This window comes from Ischnura elegans, chromosome 8 (genome assembly GCF_921293095.1).
Source record: "Ischnura elegans chromosome 8, ioIscEleg1.1, whole genome shotgun sequence".
NCBI lineage: Eukaryota > Metazoa > Arthropoda > Insecta > Odonata > Coenagrionidae > Ischnura > Ischnura elegans.
Genome location: NC_060253.1, coordinates 110,733,031 through 110,739,030, shown reverse-complemented (window position 1 = coordinate 110,739,030; position 6,000 = coordinate 110,733,031). Strand labels below are relative to the sequence as shown.

At 39.2% G+C, this 6,000-nt stretch overlaps 1 protein-coding gene across 1 annotated transcript in view; it reads left to right on the top strand.

The window, feature by feature from the left end:
* Window positions 1–306: 306 nt before the first annotated feature.
* LOC124164480 overlaps window positions 307–6,000 on the top strand; it is a 329,242-nt gene continuing 323,548 nt past the window's right edge. Inside the window, exon 1 of the mRNA XM_046541811.1 lies at window positions 307–858. The gene's annotated coding sequence lies outside the window, so the exon portion shown is untranslated. The remainder of the gene's footprint in view (window positions 859–6,000) is intronic.

Sequence of the window (6,000 nt, the reverse complement as noted above, 5' to 3'; positions counted from 1 at the left end):
AAAGCTCCAAAAGCAGGAAAAGTAGCCTCTCAAATACACGTATGTTAATGGCACATGAGCAACGGTCGGTGAAAGCAAGATGGCTAGTTGCGCAAAATTCTTCTGCCGGCCGGCTTCAGCGCCACCGTGAGGAAAACATAGGCACTGCCAATCTATTGTATATATCTGTGTCCCCGACCACCTCCCCCCGCGCGCTCCGAGGGAAGAACCGGCTTCGGCGGCGGTCGGAGGGGTTTGGGGGGGGGGAGGGGAGGGAAAGGGGGGGAATGTGTGTGAGGTGCCGCGGCGGATGCGAGCGAACGCGCGGTCGGAGAAAGAGGCCCTCTGAGTGTGCCGTGAGAGGCCGTGGAAAGCGGTTGGTCGCGGAAGAAACCCAAGCGGGTGTCCATTTCCTCCTCGCCCCGTGGCGGCAGTGCTCCAAAGAAAGGAATAGTCATCTCAGTGGTGGTGTGTTCACTCTATTGTCAATTGAAAGGATATAACAACGCGTCAAATCGAAGGAAATAATTAATATTACGTGCTCTGTTCCATCTCCGTGCATCTGTTTTTGCCGTATCCCTCAAAGTCGCCTGTGCTAGGCGGACGGGGGGAGTGTCTTCGAGTGTCTTTTCTGTGTGAAGTGATTTTTCCTCCCCTGGTTTTGGTGTGTGTCCCGCTTCTGTGGCCATCTCCACCTGGATTACTTCTTGCCCTCGTGGTGTTCTTCTTCCACCCCCTACGAGTCCCTTTTTCGTCGGCCTTCACCCTCTGCTTCGCCGGAAGGTGGTGGGTCCGTACGGTCTTTTGCCGTGGAGAGATCGCTGCTTCCAGCGGGGACACCAGCTGATTCGTCGTTCGGAAAGCGCCGAGGCGGGAATGGTAATGTTTCCTTCTTTGCTCTTCTTTTGTCACTCAGCTATCAGTCATGTTTATTTAAGTATAGTGGTTAATTTAATAAAAAACTCATTGGAATACAAACTTAGAGATATTTCAATTCTGGTACCAATTGACTATCAATTCTCAGCGGCCACATAAATATTGAGAGATTGTTGATAAATACAGTTGAACGTACTGATTCCTCTTTCCATCATTAATAAACAATAATATTTATAATAAAGTGCAAACAAGTGGATACAGTACACTTTTAAACACATTATTCATTTATGTGCAAAAAAACACATTTTCTAAATGAAATATCTGTGAAACAATTTTTCTGAACAGCAAATTATTTATTTGCTTAGTTAACATTCCTTTATGCTTATTTTTATCTGTGGTTTTGTTATCAGCTTTCTCAAAGCGGTATTTAGTTGAATATTTGTGGTACAATTATCTTAAAAGTGTCATTGCCTGATATTGTGTGTTTTAGTGGTACAATGTTAGTTATGGTACCCTTAATAATAAAACGGCCTTATCGGGGCGATGCGAGTATATCCAACTCCTAGTTATAAAAAACTATACATTTACAGCGATAAGAAGACATTAGGAATAAAAAATGAAAGCTTTTTAATACAGTCACAAGTGAAAACTATAAATAACATTCGATAACATAGAGTTCCAACGAATGGAAAAGAAAGAAAGAACGATATATGACAGCATAGTGACATTGCACGAAATAGTAATGTGGCATGCCAAAAGATATGTGCCTTAGTAGAAAAAACGTAAGGATATTGTTTGATTTATCATTTGCGGAAAAAATACCCACTCAAGGAGTGCGTGACAAAGCTGCAAAAACCTATTGAGAAAGAGCTCATGTGTTTGTGGATGGATACAGAAATGAGAAAGTACCTTAATGAATGTTAGTGATAGAATGGTCCTGGGGAGGCAGCCTGACCTGAAAATATCTTGGGAATTCGTTAAAAAAAGGAGATCCATTTGCTACTGAACAACACAAAGTTTCCAAGATTGTGACTTCCTCAACAAGAATTGTGAAAGACAGAAATTTAATGTAGCGTTTTTGATTTGGAAATACTTGTTGCATAACTTTGCGATTTTAGGAAAAATAAGGTGTAATTCTTTCCCGGCGAATTGTTTGCGTAAAGTCTCTTTGGGTTTTCCACCGTTTTAAATCGGTCCTGTATATCACGGAAATTACGACGGACCTCTCATCCATCGTCATAAAGGTGAATGAATAAGTTTGACCGAACATAAAACATTTAGATGAAACTATCCACCGCCACAACCATCAGATTACTTATCATTGGCAGGAAATATCTGGGACTATATGATAAAAAGGAGGGGTGCCATCTTTTTTCATTCTAATTAATATATTGAAATGAAATGTAGTTTGAATATTGCCACAATAATTATACCTACCTTTCATATCAATACGTCGAACTTATACACTATATCATACGCGAATCAGTTGAACTTATTGTAATTAAAATGACATTCCACGCATTGCTAAGTTAATCCCTTCCCTTGATCGGTTTAAATTATTATAACTTGAATTAATACACATATGCTGAGTATTATTTTTTGTTTAGTTTCTTGTTGGTATTCTGATTTTTTTAGATTACATTTCTCGCTTCATTTAAACGCCTGACTATCATTTCACCTTATCTTACCGCAGTTATTACCGCTTATTGTTAGATTATTTTAGTTTAGGGCTTGAATAGTTACGGTAATGCTCATTGTTGTTCTGCCTTTATTTTTTGAAAACTCAACTAAGATATGGATTTGCTCGAAGAGGCAAGATACACAGATCCGTGAAAATGAATATTGCCATGTAGCACGGTAAGGTTACAGTGTAAGAAATATAAAACACAATGATAGGTAAACAGTCATGAAACATAAATATATTTTAGGAGATTAAAACCCTGTTGAAATTTCGTGAATGATCGCCATTGACTCTGCACGCATTTATCACATTTATTTTTGCATGCCCATATGCTACAAGGCAGTCTCAAGGTATTTATTCGGTTCCGTTCATTAATTGTACCGTTCGGCAATGGGATGTCTTTTTATGTTCGTGTTTTCGGACCTCTTTTGACCTTCATGGGTGTGATCATTTTTAGCTAATGATGACCCCACTTTCTTGGCTCAATGGCTCTTCGGGTTATTTTCGAAGCTGAGGATAATTTGTTCATTAAGTCCAGGGTTTGCTCTGTGTGCGTCCTTTTCAACTCTGTCAACTTCCTCTATAAGCCTCGGAAGATAGCAAATCACCTTAACGACAGGGAAATCTTGCGTCCATAATATAAAAGTGAATTCTTGTTTGAAAAAAGTTTTTATTAATAAATTAAGTTTGCTCAGTGTTACTGCGGATTTTCATGCAATTTTGTGGTTTTCTATGGCCCCATCCTACGGCCTTCCCCCTGGACTACGTGCATCTTAAGGTAGGTCTAAAGAATTATCAAATTAAGAAAAAGTAGGGATAATTTATTCATACAGATCACTTTGCGTGTGATCACTTCTAGGTATTTATATCTCTATATTAGCGTTTGGAGATAAAATTGGCATGGTGGAATAATATGGTGAAATTTGAGCGAGAATTAGCGTGAAGGGCTTCGGTGGATTTTGAAGTAACGGGAAAATTTGAGTGAAACCTTTGACCACGCAGTGACGTATTCATTTTTTTCAGGCGATTTTTTTCTCGTTAGTTATAACCTTGAATCGTGGAAGATGACCCCTCGGATTGAAAAATATCGTGGATGTAATATGGAATTGTGGCGTACTCCAGTTAAGAAATCGATGACGATAGGAAAGAACTCAAATTCAATACCTTATGTGCGACAGTTCGTTCTTGTAGTTCTGCAGACGAATGTCAGATGATGTCCGGCTCAAGCTGATGTTACTATGTACCTGCAAAGCTTATTCAACGTTAATCATAAAATATATATTCATAGCTATTATTTTTCTATAAACAGCATTATGTGTGTGTGGTAGGTTTTCAAGTAGTTGCGAGTTAAGTTAGTTGTTTGTTTTGGTTCATTACTTTCCGTTGCTTTCCTTGGTTGTATGCAAAACCTCATGGCAATAATGAGCCGGAGGTCTATTATGCGTAGAGAAGCGGCTTTTAGATATTCGGAGAATAATTTAAAAATATTTTGTTTTGAGCTGGTGGAATGAAAACTTTTGGTAGACAGCCACTTGAGAGATTTAGTACGGGAAATGAAGCACTTTGGCTTGCAATTTTTTCAAACGGGATGGATTTACTTGAAATTTTGACAGTTGGTAGAGAATAGACCAAAGATCAAAATCTATGTCATGGCGACGGGTGCTTTTACCCTGGGGGTGGTTTCCACCCCATCTCTAGGGTGGAAAATATTTATGAAATTTTGGCGATAGAAATCGATGGGAAAACTAATTATAAGCAGAGATGATTCTTAGAATATTTTTCGTAACATTAACATTTTTCGAGTTATTCGCGATAGAAAGTTACAGTTTCGTAAATATACCATTTTTTAAATTTTTTTGTAAATACAGGGGGGGTAATGCCGTTTTCCCCCCACTTATTCTGCCAAAGATGTCAGGTTGAAATTCATTTGGTAATCCAAACTTGTGTGGGTAAACTCCGCAGCATTAGAGCGTATGACTCTGCCGCAGTCAGGTATTGCTCAATTCCGTACAGCGCTCTCAACTTGTATGATAAAATCGGAAACTGCAGAAGTTAAACGTCATGCACGCCGTGGAAAATTATGATTGAGGCGCGAGCCGAGAATATAATAGCGTTGGAATTCGTGCGCAGTGGAGCGGAAATTGTGAAATGGGTGTAATCAGATCAGCTGGGAAAGTCACTAAAAAAATAAAGGATTAAAGTTTATCTCGGTTTGAAGTTATAAATAAATGCTTCATATTAATTTTTTTGAAAAAGTACTGACTTATATTAAATTTTTTCACTGTACTTTAAAAAATAATCACAACACAAAAAATCTTGTTTTTCTAAATTACGTAAAAAATTCCTAAGCTAGTTCAGGAAATAATTGATTTTATATGAACTTAAAAAGTCATTAAATTAAAAAAAAATTATCGTTTCAAAATTGGCGTCGGACATCCGTCCTCTATTGACTGAAAAAGGAAGACCTGAAGCACTAAGAATCCTTTCACACTGTGCTAATGAAGGAATATCAGCATTATATTTGAAGAAGATATTTCTAGCTTGCATATTGTATAGTTCTCCAACAGTGGTAACTCGTAAAAATATCTGACTGCTTCCGTATGTGCGATTGGAAATGCCTCCAGGCTGATGGAATTCGGTTGATGGTTAAATTTTGAAAAAAATGTATCTATCCTTGCGCGACTACGCTGTCACATTACATTCTTACTTAGCGTTTTAAATTCTCTTCTGTCTGGTTTTCGTGCTCAAATTCTTAGAGATCGACCGAACTTTGTCGAAATAAAATATATGAAGTTAGTTTGGAATTAGTCAAATTACAGTTGTAACGAATAAATTTTATAATTTATCCACCCAAAATTCAAAGGAACCTATACTATACTATCTAAAAATCCTATTCTTTTCCTTCCTCTCCCTCGCATAACCAACAGTTCTCCCCTTTAGCACTGTTTTCGGCATCCCCTCCTCGCTCTGCACTCCTATACTTCTATCTCTCCGTATCTCAAATAGTAGCTTACTCCCCCCTCACCCACCATACCTAGCACTTCGTTGTTCCTCCTTCTCACTTCACCTTCTCCATTCTTCTCCATGACTACATCTCGAACGTCTTTCCTCGTCGGCCTTCCTCAGCATCCGCATCTCCGCACGCTGCGCTCCATATCAGACTCTTCTTGCACCAGGAAAATCATATTCGCCGTGATGTGTCGAAAGTGTTATTTCCTCCGTTCAGTATTTCCTCATTCTCAAGGTCAAGTATATCTCAAGGACGAAAGAGAAATTTCTGGAGTGGGAGGAGTTATTGACAGACATGCAGCCAGGGGGGGCTTAGAGGGCATCAGCCCACCCACCTCTCCCGAAATTTTTTATTTCCCCGAATTGCGACTGCCCGCGATGCATCTGCGGAGGAGACCAGGGTCACCTCTCCTCTGACACTTCAGTTCACGATGCACAATAAGATTTCTCGTCTG